At 35.2% G+C, this 26166-nt stretch overlaps 1 protein-coding gene across 5 annotated transcripts in view; it reads right to left on the bottom strand.

Annotated features, from left to right (window-relative positions):
• DACH1 (dachshund family transcription factor 1) overlaps nucleotides 1–26166 on the bottom strand; it is a 358226-nt gene that overhangs the window by 129101 nt on the left and 202959 nt on the right. The gene's annotated exons all lie outside the window — the stretch shown is intronic.

Genomic DNA, 26166 nt, shown 5'->3' with positions numbered 1-26166 from the left:
TTAACAGGACATAACTTTTGTTCCTAACAATTGAGCCTCCGGGAAGAGTTGCAAGACGCTTCTGACTTTAATGTGAACAGCTACCATCAGTTTTGTTTTTTATTAAAGATTTGGATATGAATTTATCTTTATCATGGAAAGAGCTTGGCTTTATCACCACACACAAATGCTGACATCAGCATGCAAGCTGACTTTTGTTGTCCTATGGACTTTATTTTCAATATCCTGTTTCAAAATATGTTTCCTTGAATGGGTCTAGGATTCTGTTCACACAATTGCCGTGACTAAATATTAATGAAACGAAGTTTGCTGATGCCACTAAATACTGCAGGTTTGCATAAACACATTCTAAGACTCAAAGAATTATATTGAAACAAACTTTAAAGTATGTGAGGTGTTTGTTTGTTTGTTTTCTGATGATGGGATTAATCTAGTTTCCATCAGATCTACATCAAGCTTTTCAGTGGTATGTGTGGAAGACTGACTGCTCTTAGTAACCTATCCTCGGCAATCTAGTTAGTTAAGAAACACAGTATCCCTGAAGGAGGTTCTAAAGCACTGTATTAGTAAAGTGCAGGGAATTGACTTGCCAAATCCAAAAAACAAACAGCAAGACTTTCTTCTATGGTAACAGACATGAAGTGCTGAAAATGCTAGTACCACTATAATTTAGATAAAAAAAAGTCAGATGCTCCAAAATAACATTCTTTCCTTGCAAAAGTGATGGAGAGCAGGTTTAGCAGCCTGAGTGCCTGGGCCTTACCAGTGCTGCTGCAACAGAGCAGCCAGTTTCTAAACAAGTCTAGCAGGCATTTGAAAAACAGTTGCAAGAATTTTTATCTTAGCCAGGCTCAGACTGATTTTCAAGTGATCAGAACAAGGTATTCTAGTGTCATCTTAATGACAAACTTTAATTCCTTCCTCCAAAGCTTAGAAGTATTAAAATCAAATGAAAATATTTGAATATTGAAAGATATTTCTATTTCTCTCCTGACTTGTTCTCTGTGGAAACTGAATCATTGCTGCTGTTAAAACCTAGAACAATGAATAATGGCCTGAGGGCAGACATAAAAGACATTTTAGATAAGAATTTTAACTTAAAATTTTACTAAGTTATAACAGTGATTACTGAAGACAATTACTGATTACTGAAAGCTATACAGAAACCGTACTATGTATACAAATTTACACATTATTATATAGGTATTTAAAAGATAAAATTCAGCATAATTTTTAAAAGTATCCTAATAGAAGAGTTACAAGAAACATTGCAACCTAAATAACATTTGTATCACAAAATATTCCAAACTGGATTGGAGTACCTTATCCCGAACTTCCATTTTATTGTGGTATTTTTTTTTCAGTTTACTTCAGCATCTTTTGTTTTATATCTCATATTATATATTTATGGCTTTATTAGACATATAATACACATTTTTCAATATATGTATAGTTTCTACATCACTTTAAAAAAAAACATCTCTAATTCCAGTGCTTTCAAAGTACCACATTTCAAAATTTCTTTTGCATTCTATATTTTTTTAATTTTGGCACTTCACTAACAAGTAAAATTAAAGCAGATGTTGAAATGGTGACATTTCACATAAAGTGACTATAATCAGGCACTGATGCAGACTACAAGTGAACTGCTTATATGAACGCTATTCAAAATAACAGTTTCAGAATGATAATGAAAGCAAATGTTTGGTATAAGGCTACATGATCAAAGGCAATAATTAGTTAAAGTCAATAATTAGTCCCTCACAGTTGAGCCAAAGTAAGTGGCCATGTTATACGACAGAACCTGTTACCCTAAATTCAGCTACGCCAAGAACACACTGCATGGTCAGCAGAACCCCATAAGGAACAAATTATTAAACCATGATGACTCCCAGATTTTCTTTGAGATGCTCATTTCTCTTTAGGGATCATTAGAGAAATATTCTCCTGAATATGCAAACACATAGGACAGTTGTGTCAACTAAAATGTCAACTACAGCACGCTTTCTGTACAATGCAGTTACATTGCAAGGCACAGAAATGCTTGCTGTCTTGACAGATAAAGATAATGACAAACTTCAGTGATAGAAGAACCAAGTCAAAGGACTAGAATTAGATCTGTGCAACAGCTGCAGTGACTCATTTCAAAGATCATACTTTCCTCCATTATTTTAATTTGCTAAGTCAAATAAACTGCCAGATTCCCTTGTACACTTTGAGAAGATTGCAGACCTCCACACAGGAACGAGCTTTCAGCGACTAAGAACAATTTGAACTGAGTAAATGAAAGTAAAAACAAATCAGGGAAGTTTTTCGAGATTAAGGCAAATGCCTATTGCAATGCAACTGAAAGGACTTTAGACATTACAAATATTTCATCTTAGAATTCAGTGACATTTACTATGAAAAGATGTTTCTCTTTAGTCTTTGTTAAAACTGGTTGCAAAATGTTAAAAGCAATTTTCTGAAAGTAATTCCAGATTCTTTTTTAATCATACTACTTCAGGAAAGCTGCTTTTAGTTAAAATACAAAAATCATAGTTACAAGGTTTCTGCAAACATAACTGCCATTCCATTAAGGAAATGGCACAGCAAACAGTAAATAGTGGCCCCAAGGGAAATGTAAGTATTGATTTTATTACTATGTTGGTTGGGTTGTATTTGCAATTGTCAACTCTAATTTTAAGCTATGCATTAAGTATCCTTATAATAGCTTAAGGAAAAGAGCAAATATTAATTAGAACATATTGATAATGTTTTTATAAGTCTTAGATTTAGTGCTTACCAAGCACATATTTTGAAAAAATACAAACCTACTTCTTCCTTGTAAACGTGGCTAATAAATGAATAGGCAGAAACTACAATTACATGGATTAAACTATACTTTTGTGTATCAAGGCATCTACTGGATGCAATTACTTAAAATTAAAACTAAAATGAAGTGCAGAGATATTTATTATTGTACATGGCTATGTTGTGGCAAATATGCTGAAAGTCACCAGTGAAATGGAAAATTATAACTACAGAGATTGATTATGACTTTCATCCCAGCAACTGTTTTTTGATAGATTCTTATTCACTATTTAGTCTCTGAGTACAGATCTCTGCTATGCTCAGAAACTGCAGAATAGGTTATATCTGCAGTTACTACTAAAGGAACTCATGACCTTTTTTTTCTACTCTTTAATTAATTTAAAACAGTACTCATATAAACGAAACCTCCTACGCATTATCATTTGTTCCTGATAATATCCACACATCCTTAACTAGTGGAAAAGGCTCATGTATCACTTTTTTTTCTATTAGTTACTTGAATCTGAATGCTACTATTTTCTTTTTACAATTCAATATCAAAGGTTTAATGCTGCTTTTTCCAAGTTTCACAATCTTCCTTTATGAAATGAAAAGATGGTAAGTATGCGGTGATGGTAATTTCAAACAATTAAAGACTGATTGGACAATTCACAGGAAAAGGATTTCCTATCCATATGTACTTTGCATTTCAGTTTACAGTGTGACTTGCACAAAAAGCACACTAGAAGTGCCAGCTGATGTAGCTGACACTTCAGAAAAATCTATTCTTCATAGACTTCTTTTTTAATGTGTCAGATTTCTAAAGGTATCTAAAAACAACTGTTTACGCCATCTACAGTGTTGTCAGCTCTTGTAATTTTATCTCAATCCTGGTATCATTTGTACTTCTTAAAAATCTCTGCTACAAATACATGATGATTTGAGCATCTGAATCTAGATTAAAAAAAGAAAAATCCCTGTTTTTCCCACTGGTGTATCATAATATCCTAAATTAGGTGGGTGTCCCCAAGGCTGAGCATTTACCCTGGGCTTAGCACTGTATATCAAAACAGTCTGTTGGTTAACTTTTATATTTTTGTGAAGCTTTGTTCTAAACCTTAAGAAAGCAGATTACAAGCACAGTAGTGTCAAAATACTAATTTTTGGGCAAATGGTTTGCAACAGTTCTGTACCTATCCTGGAATCTCTACATACTATGCAAACATGCTGAAGTTTGAGATAGTTAAGGGGTTTTGACAGGTTTCTCCTATTGTCTTGGCAAATGACAGAGGAAAGGAGGTTCTTGCTGAATTTTTTCCTGCTCTTACCCACACTACCTGTATCACACACACACAGGGACAGATGTGTTTCATGGGATGCAGAAAGGGCATATCTGTGGCTCAGTGTGCTCTTCTCTCATATCCAGAGAGGGTCAAGATCAGAAGATACCACCAGTATGTGCGTTCTCCACCAAAGCAGAGCCTCTTGCAGAGCTGGTCTGGGAGCTGATCAAGAAGAGGCTCTCCAAATGTATCCTCTGCAGATTATACAATCTAATAGCCTCTGCAGAAGCCTGAAGGTGAATAAACTGAAGTATGTTATGTTTGGCATGTACCGATGCACACAGACATAGAAAAGGTCAAGGACCATGTTTGTTATGCATGTATTTATACTTTCTTTCCTCCCAGGGGACACCAAGATCTTAGTCTATCAAAGTCTACATAACACTTATGTGGTACAGAGTTGATTGTTCAAGGGCCACCTAATAAAACTTCACTATTCATACTCATTACTAAAATCTGTGGCTACTGATTTCACTGAGCTTTATATATACTATGCAGCTATATCTTTCCTACCAGATATTTAAAGTAAACATAAAAATAGCCATATAAAATATTACACCTAAATTACAGGGCTTATTTCACAAGTTATATATTTTCTGCCATTGAGAAAAGGTAGCAATGTGAGTAGAGAATGTAGGAAAAATGAAATGCAGATTTCAAATTGTGTAAATCAGAGTGCTATGAGCCCATAATGCCTGTACAGGCACTGAAATACTGCTAAAACTGTTTATCTTAATGTTATTTCAATAGTGTTTTTTAAAATAAAATACTTCTGTAAATGATGACATATGGTTATTTGAAATTCTTAGTAAAGACATCTTGTTTCTCTTATAATTGTCTAACAAGACCACAACATTGCATCATTTAACAGGCCTTAAGAATGTAGGCAACAGAAAGAAAAGACATCTCCTTGAGTACAAACCTCTTTGTGTATTAAGCAAGCAAACCCATGTAACTTCATGTTTAGCAATAATAACTGTAAACTCTTCCTCAAAGGAAAATTCACTGCGCCTGTTTCAATTATGTCAGATGCTATTACCAGTATTTACTCTGGTTAAAAATTTGAATTATAGTGGTAGAGCCTGTGATTTCCTTTTTTATGTCAGAATATATATATATGTATATAAACTATAACAAGAAGAAAGGTAAGTGAATTTCAGTGTCAGCTGAACCCAGGGGAAAAAAAGGAAAGAAACAAACCAACATTATATTTTAATGCTAAAGTAGCACTAACAAATTCACTAACAATTTTAAATAGGGTTTATTTTTTAAATACTCAGAAATAAAAGTATTTGCTCTGAGAGATATGGCTATTGTGGTGATGAGGAAATGCATTGCCCTAAAAGGGTTCAAATCTTTCCTTGCACCCCCCAAAAAAATTTCAGGGGTGATCTGCTGCTCAGAGACACATTCTACCTCTGCTAATACACCTTTCTGCCAATACAAGATACCATTGATGAGTCTGCTATTTTTCTCTCAGGAAAACTGGGTTATATTCCCAGAAGGAGAAGAAATTAAAGGGAGTTGGTAATTTTGAGAGGAGGTTAAAAAATTCCAAAATACACACCACTCGACTCATAGGAATTTGGAATGTCTTGAGTAAATAGTTCTAGTTGATGACATTTTCTAAGGCTAAACAAGCTGCTTAGAAAAATGGTTTGTGCTGAGTTTTAAAATCACTGGTAAATCAAACAATGTCAAAAGTTCACTACTTGATTAACATAAGGGCCTACAAGGAAGTTTTAAAATAATACAAAACAAAATTTCTGCATGTTATCATACGAAACTCCTAATTTTATTTCAGCACGTAAACTGAATACTCCGAACAGAAATGTATGTGAATATGTAGGAATCAGAAGGGTTTGATACACAAACCTCCTGAAAGAAACTCTGAGTTTCTCTTCTGTGAATTAGTTTATCATATCACAGATGGTAGCCCAGGAGGGGAAATGAGTTCTGCAGACTCACCACCCACCGGTAGGGGAAGGGAGGGAGCAGACACTGAGGCTAGTTTTGACCCTGCCCCCAAGAACACTAAACAGAATCGCTTCAAGTCACAATTTCCTTCTTACGCTGCTCCCAGGGCAGCATGCAATTATGTACTGCAACTGGCTTAGGGCACGCTGGGTCCACAATTAGTCCCTTGACCTTGCTGAGACTAACTGTGTGAGTAAGGTGAGCCTGACATATCTCTCTCTCAAAATTCTCAATTATTTAATGCAACTAATGTAACAGTAATTTCCCTGCATCTTAAAAAAAAATTGCTTGTGATAAAAAGGGACTTGCCTATAAACTCAACTAAAAGGTCAAAATGATAGTTTTAATTCAAAGTTTCCATAGCTTTCTCGATAAAATGAGTATGAATATAGATTGTCGCTTTATTTCTGCTTTCCATTAAAAAGCATAGGATTTTCTTTTACTTTCTGTAATAGGTTTATTAGTTATAGCTCTATTACAACAATAGTCAAGGAAGTTCCATTCATATCATAGACAATTATCTGTGATAAAGCTCATGGCAGAAACTGTAGATGGAATAAATGCTGACATGGGTACATTAATGCACATGCCACTCACATCGTGTCAGGTACAGCTACCCCTTAGGTTTGAAGATACTAATACTCCTTTCAGCACTTTGGCATATCTCATGTAATTAGAAGCCATCTGCTGAAATCTTCTATGTTCAGTCTCAAACAGCCATCTTGAAATGGTTGAGGTTTTATGTCATGCTGGAGGGCATACCTTTCCCTCCATGCTCAAGCTGAAAGAGGCCTCAGACAGTGAGTAAGAATGAGATCATGCAGAGAAAAAAACACTGCCAGGAGTTTGACCTAGGCTGTCCAATTAATTGTCAGTGAGTTAAAACAATGAAAATTCATTAAACAAATACAAATCCAAACTTCTAAATTAAAGATGAAATGTGGGTCAGTTTGGGACTCAATCATAAATTTAAGAATCCATAATAGCCAATTAAAATAGAATATCAGGAACAAGTGAGGCAGGGAGAGATGGCTCAGTTAACCACAGAGCTAGCAGAATGTGTTTCTACTCATCTTGTAGCCAAGATGCAACATACACCTACTGCATACAACTAAAGGACACAGAAGCTGGTATCCACGGATGCAGAGGAAGACATTTCAGGGCAACATTAAAATACCATGGCAAACTAGAACTCCATGAAAAGTCACTATTTTAATTTTCTTATTGGAGAATCCCCATGAGTGGAGTTGGAACCTTTCTGTAACACCTGCCTTCCACACATAGTAGAAAAAAACCTTATTATTCCTTGCTACCTTAAAGGTCACTTAATGAGACATACATAAACATAAAGAATAAAACATGTCACAGTAATATACTTTGAATGATTAAGCATACTGAGTGTTAAACCCATTAAGACCATATGACCACAATTCAGTGATATTTTCTGTAAGATGTATGCAATATGATAGAGTAAGGGAGATATCTTGATAGGATAGGAGCTACAATTAAATTATAAATTGAGAAAATACCCAATCATAAAGTTGAAGAACATTTCTGAGTGCACAATATTAATGGAGATCAAAAAGGCAACTAACCCATGTGTAATACATGAGTAGTGAGAAGTAACCTCCAGAACTTCTGTGTAAATCAGTTAGTTATATAGCACACTGGGTCAAGGTTTAGTGAAGCAACTTTTCAAAACCATAAAAATTACTTATTGGAACATATGGGATCTTACTCTACAGCACGTATGACGAGATGCTTTTCAGTAATCCTGAGAAATTAGAGATGTTGCTCTGGCCAGCGACTATAGTTGGCTTATCAAGAGCAATCACAACAACATGATTTAGACAGCTCTCACAAAATGTGTCATAGCATGGCCCTAAAAAAGCAGATTGTAGAGTCACTGAATCTACTTAATTTCAAAGGGCAAAAGTGAGTCATGCATGTCTCAGAAAGCCTAGATCCCTTCCTATACCATCTCTGCTACTCTGAGTACAACACTGGAAAGTGGAGTCAATGCAATGCCTGCGCCCAAGGATCACTGTGATATGGAGAACAGAGATGCTTCAGAAGCCGATCTCCCAAACAGCTTTGATTAAGAATGTAAGCATGTATACTGAAAATATCAACATACAGATTATTAAGTACAATGCAAAATTAAAATATTCGTGACTATGCCAGTTATTTTTTACTTAGGATGAAGCAAATTTATCAGTTAAGAAATATGAAAGGACAATATAGTACAAATACTCTTTCAGCAATCCACATAGAGATTTTTGCATGTGATTTTGAAGATATATTGCTCAGAAATATAGAATATTATAAAAATAATTTGGGGGCTTTTTTCAAATGGCTATTTGGTGAAATGAACTTATTACAAGAGAGTTTATGATTGCAAAGAACTCTACCAAATTTTCTAGAAATTTTACCAATTTCTAGATACAATTATCTAGACGTCCTTAGTCTATACAGCTTTTTGCTGATATCCTTGAGTAGAAATCTGGCAGAAACACTATGATTCACCTCTTCACCTGTTCAAGATAAATTTCTTAACTATGTAGAACCTTACAACAGGTGCACTTTCCCTAATTCAAATCACTGCAGTCATACCCCAACAATGCTCATGGTACAATTATTTCTCGTTGACGAACAAGCAAAATTCACCTATCCATTAATCAATTAGTGTCAAATTGAAGCTGTATTACAATACTATTTTGTAAAGCTAGTAATATATCTATCTTTTCTTGACAGAACAATTAATCACATGTTAAAGGTGGTTTCTGCAAGTAGTGCAAATTTGCTGCTTGTGACCACAGAAGTATCCAGTTAAGCCCTGGATGAATCTCCTCTCCAGCTCACCCTGTCTCCATCCATACATATACAAACATAGCTTCTCCCCATTAAGGAAGACCTACAAGAATCACTTACAATATAAGAAATCTAAGGATACTCAGAAGGTGAGCAGTGAAGCCATAGGTGTTAAACCTTTTCCATAACCTCCCCTATGCACTAGAGACAACAACAGGAGCCATTGAGCTAAGCTCACTAGCTGGAGAACACAAAACACCAGGGAAACCCCAGGAGACATCCCTTCAAAAGGCAAACAGGGTCCACCATTAGGCAATATTATTCAAAGTCCCAAAAAAGAGCATGAACACACACTCAATGCCTCTAAAACTTGGTCAGTAGCTTCAACCACAAAAAAGGAAAAGTTAAAGATCTACTAAAATTGCCTTAACTATGAAGTTCTGTAATTAAAAGTGAAATCAAAGAGAGAAACGAGGAGCAGATGTTGGTTTTATTTCTGTATGTTGACTTTATTAAAGAAACATTTCCCATTCCCCTCCCCCAAGACATCCTTTTCTTTCATTTATTTGCTATGATTCCTATTATTTTCTTTTCCCACTAAACAACCATAACCTTCATCAGTACAAAGAAGTCATTTATGTCTAAATTCTTGTTGCACTTGGGATTTTTCTTTATGTGTTTTCTAATTGTTGCAGTTGATTTATAACTTTTATGTCTCCGATGTAAAATGGAAGTAGAATACAACCTTTTTTACTCTAGTCTGATTAACACCTGTAAGAACACAAGAGATATACAAAAATAATCAATTTTTTTCATAAAAGAACGCCTTCTCTAATTACTTTGTTTTAGAAAGCTGCTGAAAACCTCCCCTGATAGGAATTAAACCAGCACCCAGTTGGTGCTTTATTGTCTCTTCAACAAAATGATTTATTGTTTGTAGTCTGAAGCAAAAAAGGAGGGAAATTACATTTTCTTGTACAAGTAGCAGTAGCCCTATCACTTGCTCTATACTATTCTTTGAAGATTACAATGACCAATATTATAATGATGTCAGAAATAGTTAACTCTAACAAAGCTGCCTACACAAAGGCAGTGACAACTGAGATCATTGTACCTCATGATGATTTAACCTTAGATGTTAAATCTTATGTTTCTTACCTCAGTATGACCTGCTTTAATGTTCAAATTTCAATTTATCTCCTACCCTAGAGTCTGGACATAACTGATTTTTTTAAAATTATTTTTTAAGGTTTCAAATTAAGCAGAACATGCAAAGAATATAACAAAAACGGCAAGAAGAGAAAGGGGCAAATCCTTTATTTGTGTGTCTGGACTATGAATAGCAAACTAATTTTAAGACGATTTATTTTCCGTATCAATGAGAATTTAATGCTTTTTTAACACATCGATTAAAAAGGCTGTTACTGCTTAGATAAAAAGTGTTGTAAAAGAGCAAGAGATTTGTATCAAGCTGCATAACTAAAACCAAATGTACAAGATGCATATATATGCATATGCACAGCAGATAAAAAGTTGGAAATTCAAGATACCTTTGTTGAAAAAGAGGTCAATTACAAGACTGATAGTGTTGTGAGTGCTCCATGAGAAGAGCGACAAAAAAGGGAAAAGTATCACATTCTTAACAGAGATGACTGTTGGTGCAATCTTGGGATGGTCTGCATCATGGACACAATATGACCAGTCATATTTCTAGAAAACTCCTTTATGCCAAGTCATAACCACCGTGATTTATCTTCTTTCTCTTTATAAACAGTTTCTATTCAGACAAGGCCAGGAAGAATTACTAAAATAACTTCAAACATATAAGAGATCACATAATCATATCATTATCTAAATATTTATCATTAGTTGCACCAATCATATTCTTAATTCTGGATGTTAGAGAAAGGAAAATCTTTTAAAGGATCATTAATATATATCAATAATATATAATTGAGGCAAGCAAGAAATTTTGAAATATTTTTACTATAGTATTAGTGATACTATTTGCTCCCTGAGACCAGAGAAATGTGTTGCACATGCATCTGCAAGCACTGGAGGTCTGTTTGGTTGCCTGCATGTAGAAATCCGTCATTTCAGGTGCCCTGTGATATCTGATGTATCCCCACAGGGCTTGCAAGTATGACAGAGCACCTAGCTGCATATGATCCCTGCCATTCAGGAGTGGAAGCTGGAAGCCAAATGGGATGCCCGAGGGCATTCCAAATGGTACAAGGTACCTGTACTGAATCAAGTTGCTGATGTCTTTCTTGCTGGAAGCACTTTCATAATGGTGAACTATCAGAAAGTAGAAAACTCCTTAGCAAGCTGCATAATGCACACCCAAAAAGCCTGCGTGGAACATTTCTCTCTTGCAATCTTTAGATAATCTTCACAGCATTGTCCAGAAAAGTGTGATTTATACCCTGTGATCTTCAGCTAATAAAAAAAGTCACACCTTAGTCTATGAGTGCTTGCTCATTTACACTTGTACATACTTAAGGATTTTTAAATGCATATAACACAGAACAAAGTTTCTATTTTTAAAACACATTACCTTTTAGCAAAACCAGGTAGAATTAAACAAGAAAATTATATACTTCAGATGTGAGAAATTGGAGTATACTCAAGTATAATTTTAACAATGTTACGCCCTATAATGAGTCGACCTTCTATTCTCCTTAACCCTTTTTTTCCATCAAAGCCACCTACACCCACTTTGCCTTCTGTTTCTCTAATCTGCAATTATTTATCTTTTCTTCATGTTGCTCTATCCAGTATGGGACAAGAATTGTATTTGGTGAAATATAGAGCTAATTACACCATGAACCCAACAACAAAAAGACAGAGCAGATGTTACTTCAGACGTGCTAACAGTCCCTATGCTTAAAGCACACATAGTAAAAGAATGAACACAGTATTAAAAAAAAAAATGTTTAGGGCTTAAATATTTGGAAAGAAGTTAGCACAAAACTCAAACAGAATGACATACTTAATAGGCTCCAAAACATTTATTCAGTGGTTCTATTCAGCACCGATTTTTCATTAATTCAATGCATATGTGAGGCTACATATGGGGTCAAATACAGCATATTAGGTAATTATACTCAATTTCTTCTGATCTCAGTACTCAGTTTCTTTAGGATCCCTTCTGCCTGTCCATCAACAATTTTTTCACCTCTTTATCTACCTGAATGTCTCCCAAAAGACAGAAACTAGATCTAAGAATAACTGTAGAGGGGAAAAAAAAAGTCCTTTTTCATGGTTTTTTTACATTTTTCTTAATTGTGAGTAAGCAAGAACTAGAAAAGGGACCTTAACAGTGAAAGAGTAACTGGAAGACAGTTTGGCATTTACTATAAAAGGTTTATCAGGATTATAATGAGGTCTCTCATCAATCTACAGAGTACCCTCTGCAATTAGGGGACCACCATGAGCACTCTCTCCCCTTCCCTTACCACAAGGCTCTTGTTTCTCTTTCTCTGCTACAAGGAAACTATTTCAAAACTAAAAATAGGCCTACACAGAACTGAACAGAAAATTGCAATATTTCCCTTTCCAAGTCAGAAATTGTTAAGGATAACTTGCAAACCTTCATGTCAATTGTTTTGTATACACAAATGTACTCCACATTTGCCATGTACCCTCTCATCTCCGTGAAGAGGAGTCTAGTGACTTCCCTGCATAGCTACACTGCTCTATAATTAATGTAAAATAAACTTCTTTCAGTAAATACCCAATACTTTGTAGTAAGACACAAAGATAGTTCATCACCAGCCAAGCTGCAATAGAAAAATTGGTACCACACAGAATTCAGCAAACACAAATTTGAATCATGAGCTGCAGAAGCACTAATTACATTATCATGATAAATCACTTTCACAGATGTGCAGTACCAAATCTAAAAGGGCACTTCCCACTTCACTAAAACACACGTTATCACCCCACAACTTGTTCAACTCCACAAATCGAAAAAAAGATATTAAAAAGGTCTGATCTTAAACTCATCTTCAAAGGGACAGATGCCTGAAAAAAATGTATTTGCCCAATGATGAATCCTGAGAGAAATAACTCTAATAAGAGATATCAATGATAATATAGAATTTCAAATAACTGCTTAAAAACATGCATAACCAGACTAATCACAGTACTCTAGGAAGCCACATGTCTTTCACAGCAATCATCACAGTATGAAATCAACTCTGAGCTTATTACATTAGGCTGAATAATCTAAAACTGTAGAATTAAAAATAATTATTGATAAAAGATAAGACATAAAACCTCCCTAGCTGTTTGAATCTAAGAATATCAGGGGATGGAATGAATGTTGAATTTATGTTGTGGAAAATTGGTCCCAAGTTGGTTTTACACTTCATCAGAAAGCACTTTTGTCTTGTATGCAAACAGTTAATGAAGCATACCAAAACTGCAACTTTTTTGCTAGTGCTAGTGTGGTAAGACTCACAGCATATTCCATAGCTTGCAGAATATTTAAGAAACATTATAGATTTTTCATTTATTCTCCTTTGGTTATAACACAGAATCCTATAATTTTAAATAAGATTTCTTCTTGCATTTTCAAATATTGTTTTATACAGCTTACAGTTGCAGAAATAGTTTAGTCTTTCATATCTAAAGCGTTCATTTTTTTTCTTTATATTTTTGTTCCTTTTCAAGAAAAGATGATACCACATAAATAACTGGCGCCCCAATAAATTCCAAGAATGTATGGATTCTTAACCAGTTCTCATGCTAGATGTGTGACTGGTTTCAAAATTTTATAGTTGATCTTATCTCTATTTTATTTCTTTTATTTTGGTTCACCTATTCTCATAGTTGAAAACAAGAAATTAAATATTCCATTATTAGTACATTATATAGTATAATAGTACAACAGTATAATAGTATAACAGTTATACTATCATACCTTTTCTAGAGAAAATGGGTAGGACAGTCTCTTTTATACCAAAACTGAAATAAACACATAGAACAAGGAAGACTTTACATTTACTTCACTGACCATTTGCCTTTGAAAGGCTTTCCTTTAACACTAAAGTTTCATGACTTTTGCATCAAGAATTTGTCTGCAGAATTATATCTGAGCATGGCAAATAGCTCCATTATCTCACCCATACACACTGCTATGATTAACTTTGGGAAATTAGTGGGGCTTACACAGCTGAACAAATGATTGGTGAACTCCAGTCAACCACCACATCAAAAAGAAAGTCCCAACTGCAAAGGCAAATGGAATTAATGCTCTACAGGAGGGGACCAAGCTGCCTAAAAATGGTGTAATGCAGGAAATGAATGCATTTATTTACTCAAGAATCACAAAAGCTGTTTTATCTGTGGAATCCAGACCTTTACCACTTGTCCTGTAAAGAAGCTCCCATCAGCAGAGCAACATAAAAAACACTACTAATATAAATTATGTTGAATGCTCAAACTTCAGGAAACTGGTGTAAACTGTCTTCTGCTATACATCCTCATCAAATAAGCCCATCAATTAAGGGCATAAAGCACAACTTTGGGCAGTCCTTGTTAAAAAGAAAAAAATAAAATTATCTGCCATTAACATCCTACAGGAAGATGAATCCACCAAGTTGCAGATCAATGGTACAGCCTGGGGTACATTTCAACAATTACTGGCAGCAAACCCACCCAAATTATATTAGAAGTTTTGGGCACTCCAGTTACAGTTAGGACTGCACAAGTTCATAACATTTCAATTAATAATAATTAGATGAGGTTGCAATGTCTGTTCTTAGGCTTTGGGTGCCACTAAACTAGGTTTCAGACAAATAGTTTTAATATGTCATAGACATAACCTATCTTATGCGCACAACAGTTTTGTAAGATTCCTTCTGTTTCTCCAACATATAATAGCTGATATATATCCTCCTCATTTTTATTTTTTTATTTATCACACTATAACATGCGGACATAAGAAGCCCCCCTTAAGATTTTGCTAAACATGCTTATCTTTTTTAATACACACTTGCACCAGTCCACTTTAAACAGGACTTTTACACTCACCAGAGGTTCTCCAAAGGCGGTCAGCCCAGAAGGGGTTGCACCATCCTCTCCAAAGAAATGTTTGGTAAAGCATCATCTTACAGCAAGCCACTTCTGGCAGAAGCAATTTACTCAGATTCAAATTCAGATAGTGAACTTGCTGGACCTCTTTACCTAAGAAAGCTCGGTTTGATTTATATTTTAATACAAATCTTTCAAGAAAGCCCAGCTGCAGCAAGAAATGGAAGCAGCAGTTTAGAAGACACCACTCACTCACTCCCTCTGAGTCCATACCGAGGAACTGCTCCAGTCTGGTGTGAAGGGACATCATGCGGCTGGTGGTGCTGTCTTTCAGATGAGTTATCAAACTGAGTTCTGACAACTTACAGTCATTAAATATCCCATGGCACTTTTCACAGGAGTACATGTGTTAACCCATATGTCCTGGCTATATTCCAAATGCATAATTGCATTCTGCCTACCTAAATTCCCTATGCAGTTTCAGTAGCATGCAGAACTATTTATTCTCTTTCTCTCTTCTTTCCATCATTGCTCTTTGGCATTTATCCTCAGGTGCAAGAAAAGGCCCAGATATACCCCAATACCTAACTTTTAGCTGGGAGAAATTTAAGAATTGAAGGCAACTCATATACATGAAACAATGCACAGGAAGAAAGGGAGTCCCCAGAATTCAAACAAAAGGAAGAAAAGAAAGGGGGGAAGCATGATGCTGCCTAAGCTAGACGGGGCAGAAATATCAAGAATAAGAAAATCTCGGAATTGTTACAATGCTCAGCCTGGGTCTTAAGTACCCAGCAGTTTTGAAAAGTACCTCCATTTCTCTGGGCTGTCCCAGACCTTCAAAGACTTGTAAAGGGACTGGTAAGATTTTAGCCTTGTTCTCTGAGACTTAGGTACTTAAATTATCCTTAATCTCCCCATAAACACTAGTTGAAAACAAAGAGATGTTTCAAGGTGTAGTTCTACATTTTACATATTAAATAAACTATATGAAAAACATTCATAAAACACAAAAAGAGGCCCTGGAGTACTCCCAAAGGATCCCAATTATTGAACTACACAACCATTCCCCCTTTCGTTTTCAATAACTGTTGCTTTCACTTCATCCTAGCAGTCTCAATGCAAGAGCAAAAAACACTTAAGAGAGAACTCAAACTAGTTTCCACACTGGCAGTTATTATGCTTTCACAGAAGATAGGTGAAAGAGGTTTTAATCACTCATATTGAACCTATATCCTTAGTGCTGCTTTATTGGCTAGACCACTAGTTCTGAGCTCACATCACCCAATTTGGTGGAACTTACAGTGGCTTCTAGCTTTGTGCCCCATGCCAGACATCTAGCAAGGGTATGTGTTGAATTCTGCCTTAGAGATCATAGGTCTGAAACAGGTCTATGCAGATACATTTAATCTTCTAAAACACATTTATTCACCGTTTCTCTTTATTTTTTTCCGATAGTTAAAAAATAAATAATACAGATAAAAATTAAACCAGCCCTGCACAATTCTTTTCTGGTACAGGACACACAACTTGGCTGTAAAGTGTTTAGGCTTAAAATCATTTAACTGAAATATTCAGTTTAAGTAACCAGCTGCCTCATTCCTTCCATAAGCAAACAATGGGCAGTCAGCTGTACATAGTAATTCACATATTCATCATCCCACACTGGGGATATTTATCTTTTTTTTGAACTGTGCACAACTGGATTCCAAACCTTATGAAGTTAGATGAATTAAACAGGACTAGTGCCAAACATGTTATACTTTTTTTTTTTGTGATAATCACCATTACATTCCTATCATAAAAGCAGTGCAATGAATTATGCAGAAGTACAATTGAAGTGAGCTTCTTGGTTTTTTTTGTGAAATTATCTATACTCTCAGTCTTATTCTTACCATTAACTCGAAATGGTTTTCAGTTGCACAGTGTCAAATGCGTTTTCTTGTAGCCAAAATTAATGATTAGAATCATATCAGGTGGCAGAGTCAAGTGAGAAAGATGCTACCTTCACTCAGTGTTCAACTTTATTCACATCTTTCCTCTTCCGAACTAACCTGCTTCCAGCTTTCTTCACTATTAAAATCACTGTATCTTGAGGGTTTTCTTGAGGACATACATTTAGGTCTTAGATTATATTGATAAGCTCTCAAAAAAACCCCCCAAAAAAAGCCCCAAATAACCTCCAAATACATTGTGAGCATGACTACATGAACTAAGGCAGGTCTGATGGATGTTTAAATAATGTAAATGACATTTGGTAATATATGTCCCTGATTCTCCCTTCACTTATGCTCCTATAAATCTGGGGAGAAAAGAAGACCTCCATGGATTTTCATAAACTTACTCTGCTCAAAAGGTGATATAGCTGAGAAAGAATCAAATGTTCTTCATTTAAATATTGATTGTCCACTTAGGAAATTAAAATAGTTGTGATGCATGCACTGAAAATAAATATTTATTTTTTTTTTTATATATTAACTTCTGTAAGCTTATAGGCTTAGAGAGAATTCCAAGTAACTAGCTTGTCTGAAATGAAAACATGAATATTCCTAACAAAAGGGTTTTGTACTGAGGGATTAGAGGGCAGCAGGTAGCTTGGAAGCCTTTGGAATATCCTGCATAAAAACAGGTCATTTTTAATAGAAAAAAAAAAAAAAAAACCTAACTTTAATACAGAACAACAGATTGTGCTAAACTCACAATCCCCTTTCTTCTTCTCCCTCTGACATGCAAACACCTGACACACAAAGGGAGTCACATTCAGAAGGAGATTATGATGCAATGATCTCGTTGTGAATGTTGCATTATGGTTTCAGCATCGCTGTAAGAGCTCCCCTGGCACTTGTGCTTACAGCAATTTGAATTTCTCTGGCAGCTAGGTATGATTTGTGACAGATTTCAGCCTTGCTCTTCATTGACGGAGTACATTGGCAAGTGCTTGAGGTATTTACCATAGAGATTGGAAAGAAGAAAATGTAAAGAGAAACATATGAGGTAGCCTATTTTTAGTTGGTTTTTTTGTTTGTTTATTTGAGTTTTTTAACATTTTTTTTTTATTATTTTAAGTTATCCAAATCAGTTCTCTTTCAATGGCATCATTTTGTGCTTCTTAGGAAAAGTTGCCTCATTACACTGTTTTTTTCGAAGGATGATTCCATTCCCCATGGTAGTGAAACTGTTAATTTTATTGACTATTATAAATGCATATACCACTAGAAAAATGCTTCATGAAGAGTACGAAGAATCGATTGTATGGTAGTTCACGGTATGAGTGGAAAAACAATTGCTTACACATTCTTTACATGTGTAAACTTGTTTACACGGTTTGGCAAAATCCTAAGCTGACAGAACAAAGTTGTCTTTTTATCCTGGAAAATACCTTAAACTTTTCTGAAAAACATAGGGTCACTGGGTAGGTAACATGTCTGGCTCTGAATTCCTCCAAAAGTTTGCTGAGCCAAAGCCTCTACATTTAGGGCAGACTAACAAGTTCCCCCAAAGCTCACCTGCAAAGATTGTTCTCAATATCTCTTCTGCCATAAATGCTGCAGCAAGCATGTGCATGTAAAGTTTCTCTAAAACTTTTTTGGTTCTGTGGACAAGATCGTATCCTGATTCCTTCCTCATTCCCGTATGTAAATACTGGAAGTAGTTCCAGGTGAACACAGACAGCTCCACAGCAAAGGTTGCCCTCTGAGCATGAGTATTCAGGGTATAATGACAATACACTGGCTGACTTTGGCAAGAACTGATGAATGAGAAATTTAATAAGGAGATATTGCAGAGCCTATGAAGAGAAAGCCTGCATTTAACAAAGGATTGAGGTTGGCTGGGTTTAGGCTACTAATCCAGTAGAATTCCATTCACATGTAAAAATAGCCTATCGATTAAAGCATATTTCTTCCTCTTTGGCCTTGTTTTTCAATTATTTTATTTGAGACAATAAGTTTGGCAAGTTCTTTTGTTAACACAGTTCCTGTTATTTTGAAAGCAACAGATTTTATGGCCCATGGTTATCATTTGATACCTAAAATATGTACATGAAAGAATGCATAGGAGGTGTCAGGTGCACCCTTGGGAGGATAAGAACGTTCAAATGGGCCCAGGTCTTCTCTATGAATGGGTGAGAAATGTTCTTTTGCACTTGCAGGTGTTCTATATTCAAAAGGTACAACATAAAATATGACTTAAGGATTAACCCTTTGATCTTCCAAGCATCCTCAACTCAGGCTTCCAAATATGAGAACCCGATCTCCAAAGTAACTTTTATATATATATATATATATATATATATATATATATATATATATATGTACATAAACTACAGGATTTATATACAAATATGTAAAGTATGGTTTTGTATGTATGCTTTTTTTTTTTTAAATTTACTTACTTCAGCTTTAAATGTTATATGCCCAGTCTTTAGAAACGAATGACACAATGCAGATTTGATTTATTTGATTTAGAAAATATTACAGTAGATCTAGAATGCCAGGGGTTTGTTATTGACTGCTAACTGTATAGCAAAGCTGTAATATATATTACATAAAATTCCAAACAGAAAAGAAAATCACAATACGTTGTAGTGATTTATCATCATCTATCCTTAAAAATACATACGTCAACTATATTGTTGATAAACAATTGGAAAAAAAAAAGTAATAAACAAACTCCAGAATCTTTGAGTACTAAACGGAGTTAAATAGAATATGTGGATTTATTTGACTTACCATGTGATCATTTTTTAAAATTATTGTAAATGTCATAGACAGAGCCTGTCGAAGAACTGTTCAGTGTAGAAGTAGTTTGAAGAAAACAGGAGATTATATAAAGCAGTAGAAATAAAATATAGAAAATATATAACTAGTCCCTTTTTCTAAATTAAGATCACCAGTCTATTTAGAGAGATGGAAGTGGAAAAAGAGCATTAATATATGAGAATACATAACATTAAGTTTGGCACAACTGTTAGTCCTTCTCACTATACAAGAATGTGAAAATATTCCAAGAAACTGAGATACAACATATCAGCACATATCACTTTCTGGAAGAAACGGAATTACTTGTTTTTAAAATATTTATAATCATACAGATGGAAATAATTGAGAACAGCAGTTTGTTTAAACCAGAACTTATCACTCAGTATTGTAGAGGGGAAAAGTCCTCATTACATTAAATATAAGAAACAATTATATGAGACTAAAAATATTTCATTTCAGATCATAAATCCTCGCTGATTGATCTAGTCTAGTCAGGGACTATTCATGCATAGAAGATGACTCTGTATCTGCCCACTGCCAGTTTCTTGAACTTTCTTTTGATAGGATTGATAGGATACCATGACAAATTCACCACAAGTCCACTGTGAAGTGGAAATACTATGTCACACTGACACTTGAGGGACTGTCATAACTGAGGAATGTTTTAAAGTACTTATAGTGACGTCACAAAAATGCCATTATTATAAGCATACATCTTAACATATTGGTTACAATGCTTGAAATATCTTGATTCCACTGCTACTATGCAATAACAAAAAATTCTCCACTTAAAAGGGATCTCATATATAAAAATGTGATATATATCTTTATATTTTTTATTTCTGTATAAATAGGGATTACTATTCACATTAATGTATATTTCTGTATTTCCGTACTGATATTCATATATAAAGCCTAAACCTAAGTATATTAATATATATTAGACTATGTTTGCCTATACAAAATTAATGACCAGAAAATGATAAATTCATGCTGAATTTATTGAAACAAATCATTAATTATTTGGGAGATAGAAAAAAAATAAAACAAAACAGAAACTGTATCTGTATACATAGTACTAATTAAGTCAGAGTATTTCAATGTAGGAATTGTACTCACTCTCTTCTGTCTTTTTTTTTTTTTTTTTAAGCTTTGCAGAGAAAGAGCTGTTGACTTATTCATTTCAGTTAGCAAGAAATTTCTCAACTTCCTTGGGTGCTTAAGTGCAAGAATATTTTAGACCCCATCTTTGCATATTACTTTATCTTTCAGTGGTAATTAACAGAGTCTTAATCTGGCTAATGTTAATGACCACTGTTCTTTCTTTAAATCCCAGTTAAACCAAGCTTATTAAGGGCCAATTAAAGAAAGTCTTATGTGATCTGAATAACACTAGGACCAATTTTTAACAGCTATAACTCTTTATTTTGGATGATTGGGGAGGGAAAAAAACCTTCTCATTATAGCCTTTGTCGTTTTTAAAATAAACTGTCAATGGCTATTGGGAAGGATGGGGAATCTTGGAAAACATGAGAGATATGGATGAATTTTGTAAAAGGTAGATGTTCTAAAAAAAATTAATTTGTACCACTATTTTTGATCCTTCCCATATAAAAAGGTAATATATTACTAATTCCCACTTCATTTTTCATAATGTTAAAGCACAAAAAATGCAACAACACTTTGCAATAACTTTCCAAGTGTCCATTAACTGAGTACCATGGAGAAAATGAAGAAAAACTTGTTCATCATTTGAATAGGAAATGGAACATTTCTACCTAAATCTGAAATAGTTAATAGATATAATTCTCAGCTCCAGGCTTTGCAAAAGCTTGTTGGTTCCACTTACGTCTAAGGTGACCCTTCTACAGTCATGTTGTTATAAATTACCTCCTACTATTTCTTACATATCTAAGATTTCACTCATTGCTTAACTTCCCCATTACTTCCCTTTCATCTGGACAGAAGCAGTAATGCAATCTGACTATTGCCTCTAGCTAGTAAACAAAATATTACTTTTACCACTACTACCTAAAGTCCTGAAACCGTAGACCTAACCTGCACTGCAGCAAGTCTCTGCAGCACAGGTCTTTTGTGTACTCTGCAGCACACAACAAACCAAACTCTATGGCGACAACTCTTTAAATTCTGCAGCAGTAACCACAAAATCCATGGCAACATTAATACATTATTGTCTCTAAAATACTCTTCACTCTACTTTCCCACTCCTGCACAAACATATTCAGCCATGACTCATAGCAGAGAAAATCACTGATGAAAAATTGATGGTTGCTTTTAACAATAAATCCTGAATTATTTTTCTCTGTTCTCCCTAGATAATTTGGCTATAATAGTCCTTGGGCTCTGAAAGACTTCTGCACAAGTCATCTTTCTATCCTGATACCAGCACAGAAGAAGACTCACAACCTGACTCTCCAGCTTACCATGTCCAACTTGTTCCACTCTTTGTCAAGCTATTAAGCTCACTTGCATCTCATTCAGTTTTCCATCTATTAAGCTGGACATCAGCTGTAACTTTTTTGTGTTCTTTTTCCTTGCTCCACAAGGTAACACAGCCACACTTCAGCTGTGAACATAATTACAAAAACAAAACAAAATCCCAATCAGAACTGGAAGTAGAATTTTGCAGAAAATTATGTGGCTACAAGAGTATCATGCTTTGCTCCACACAACCTATCTGATAAACCAACATCTGTCAGCAATGCTACTGCAATAGGAAAGCATTCTGTTTTTCCTAAACAGTTATTAAGGGATGATGAGGGAAGACAGAGAGGAAAGAGAACACCACAAAAATTGCATCATGCCAGCAGCAAACAGCAAAACAGGAAGAAGGTGGTGACATCGTAGAGGATATTCCAGTACTGAAATAGGGTTTGGCATGTCATAGACAAAAAATTCAGTTCTAGGTGAGGTTACACATATAGTAATAGCTATGAAAAAATTTGGAAAATTCAAAAAAAGAGTGAGTTTAATGTCATCCCTAGTTACTCACATCTGTTAATTTGGCGAATTGGATTTTCTTTGGCATACAAAGATAAACAAAAAGACAGATGACCCAGAATCTTAACCTGTCTAGTGTACATCTACATGCAAACCCTGCAGCAAGAGCAGTAAGACAGAAGAGCTGGTCAGTCACAGTCACAAATGAAAGGATCATATTGAATAGCATTCTTAACTAACCAGCCCTTTCCCATCCTGATCTTTTCTTTCCTTACTCTCTTTTTCCCTTAGTTCTCCTCCCCCACCATTTCCCACCACTACCACCATCACCGATCATTAGATGGCACTTTTGGATTTCAATAAAGAGCCGCTTTTCTGCATCTTTTTCCTGTCAAGGTTTCAGCTGCACACCAAGGAGTTCAATCCTGTATCCCAGAGCATGAGACTCCAGCATGAGCCTGGTTGCTGGAGTACGGCAGCAGTTCTGTCTGTACACAGGGAAACCTCTGCGTGAGGATTAAAGGTACTGTCTGCAAACAACTTCGGTTTTTACTGGCCCCTAGATTTCATATCTATATGTATATATATGTGTGTGTATATATATATATGTGTGTATATATATATGTGTGTGTATATATATATATACACACACACATACATACATATATATATGAAATCATTTTGGGGTATTTAAATACTATTTTGGAAAATACATGGATTGCAAAACATTCTTTGCCACCTCTGTGACATCTTTTTAGCACTGCTGTACCAACAGGTCCAGCCACACTTCAGTTGATTTCTGCAGGACCACCTACCTGCCTTCTGCAGGATGACCCTCAGCACCTGTTCAGTATCAGAACTAAGGCAGGTTCTTATCCAGTCCTAGCTCAGCTCTGGCCGGCGGACTTTGGTGCACGGGCACCTGACCACAGTCTGTATGTTGCCGGGGTGGTCTCATCAGGGTTTATTGATTAAGTAAACCAATAACACAGTATTCATACGGCACAATACTTAACCCAAAAGTGACTGAGCATGTTGGTGAGAGACCTGCATAAAAAGACAAATTCTGTTGTTGCCATCCTTACTCCATAAACATTTGTGGATAAATAAAAAAGTACCTACTTCCTCTTTCATATCAAGAAAGTACTGGTAAATCTGATCTGCATGCAAAAACAGTTGAAAATTCCTGAATATTTTGAAAAGTCTTGATGTGGCACATCTCTGGAAACAAGATGAATGGGGATTTTTGAGCCAGAATGAACCATACAAGCACTGTATGGATACCAAAAGGACAGATACTGATTTCTCAATCACTAAGAAAAATGTTGGATCTAGTGCAATACAAGTGTATAGGAGAAAAGAACCAAGCAATTCAAGGGAGAAGAGATTTATAACAACTATCCTGGACACAAGGCTTGTGAAATTGCCTTAAAGAGATGTCCAATGAAGGTTTTTGGTGAATTCTGCAGAATAGACAGAAGATACATTATCCATAGTAACACCTGCTTTCACTTATGGGGTGGAAAAGTAAATCAAGACCTTCCTAACACAGGTGGAAAAGACATGGATTTTTTTTTCCAAAACTATCCATCTTTTACTGCTCCTGACTTTTCACTTGCTAATTTAAATTTCTGAATAGATCTTTTTCTATCCAGTTCTTTATCTGTCTGCTTCGTCACTCTCCCTCCATGTAACTGGGGCATGGAAACTAGAGATGTCAGGTTGGTTTTTGTTTTCCCAAGGATGACTCAGGACTGACTGAACAATTACTACTGGAGTCATGAAGGATTTTTCACCTTTGGAGCCTAATGGATTTTAAAGCATCTTGGAGTTTTAGTTCAACTGACAGGAAAATTTGGAAGTAATGCAAAGCCCTAGCTATTCCTTCTTAACTTTGAAGGGCTGCTAGTAAAGTATATAATAATAAATGCAATAAATTTATAAATAACTTTGCTGGCAAACTTTTGCAACTGAAGAAAGCATGTCTCCCTTTGGTAACTTTTGCCTTGCTACGGGAGAATTAAGGAGAGAAGCATACTCAAAGACCTTGCAAAGAAGAATCCTAGAACTGAATCCTACAAATTTTATTACATCCTCTAGGGGGCCTGGGTGGCTGGGGAGTCTGGGAAGATTTTTATTGTTTCCAAACCTTTCCAGTGTTAAGTCAATAACACTGCAGACTGCTGCTTATATCCATTCCTGTGTCTGTCTTCATTCTCTTGAGCATCCTAATCAAGTGTTCATTTAAATAGACTGGTGGCATTTTGAGATGCCAGCCATTCACACTAAGATGAAATCTTCCATTGTGGAGTACAAAACAGTTACCTACGTAGATAAAATATTCATATGTAAGAAATAGTACTGGCTCAACTCCTATCTATGACTCATTTCAAACTGAGCATACTTCAGAGCAGAAGATGAATTACAGTGCTCCACAGAGGTGATCAGATAGAGAGAAGGGGGGAAACAAACCACATAATAAACAAACACTTAATATGCAACTTCTAAGGCCTGATATTTTGTCATCTAATTCTAAATAGTAGCTTTAGGAAAGGAGACACGCTAGAAAATTAATATCACAGGTAATCTATAGACCACTTTTGGCTAATTTAAAGCTCCAATGTGTATTTGTTTCCTGTATAAATTTCTTTCTTATTATTCTCAATAAGATACTCTCAGCATGATAAAAAGAAAGACATTACCAGCAGCGTTTTCAATCATGGGGGCTATATATTCAAGAGCAATCAATAAAAACCACACAGGGCCTGACAAACAACTAGTCAAAGGAATCATTTTTCTCAGATATTTAGTAGTATCCTTTTAAAGTAATTGCTTTTGGTCAATGTTACTCGTTATCATTTGGTCTGCTCTTTTTCCAAATTAGAATGGATGTAATTTCCATTAATATTTCAGCTGTCTATATAGGTTTTCAAAGTGCACACTCCACAAAAAAAAGTCTTTCCATTTCAACTTCAGTCAACTTACAAAGAACTCTAAAATGCTATAGAATAGGTAGGGCCATATCACTGGACCTAAAAGGTAATTTTAAAGAAAATTATTATGAAATATGAGATATTGTCTGCTCTCCTTCTCATGCCATACGAAACTGTAAAGTCCCTAAAGACAAATGGAAATAACAGAATTTGGCCCAATCAACCCATGCTAGAAAACAGTATTAGCAGATAAATATATATCAAAATGCCACCTAAAATATCGAAATGAACACCAATTTATCATTATAGCTTTTTTTAGGAAATCTACAGAAAAATTTCTGAAACCCTTGTGTTGCCTAACCCTGTATGTGACAGCAGGGAAGTTGTTGCCTTGTGCCAACTGATCATTTAAAGATGTCCACAAGATACTGAAAATACCCAGCATAATCTGTAAGTGTACAGCTGGGATACCAAATTAGATTAGGAAAGGCAAAGAACATATCTTTTTAGTTGTAGTAAGGCCTCAGAAACTGTTTAGCTATGCTTTGT

This window comes from Empidonax traillii, unplaced genomic scaffold (genome assembly GCF_003031625.1).
Source record: "Empidonax traillii isolate 1590-97213 ecotype Southwest subspecies unplaced genomic scaffold, ASM303162v1 scaffold115:size2055165, whole genome shotgun sequence".
NCBI classification, from domain to species: Eukaryota; Metazoa; Chordata; class Aves; order Passeriformes; family Tyrannidae; genus Empidonax; species Empidonax traillii.
This window is presented reverse-complemented; position numbering and strand designations above follow the sequence as displayed.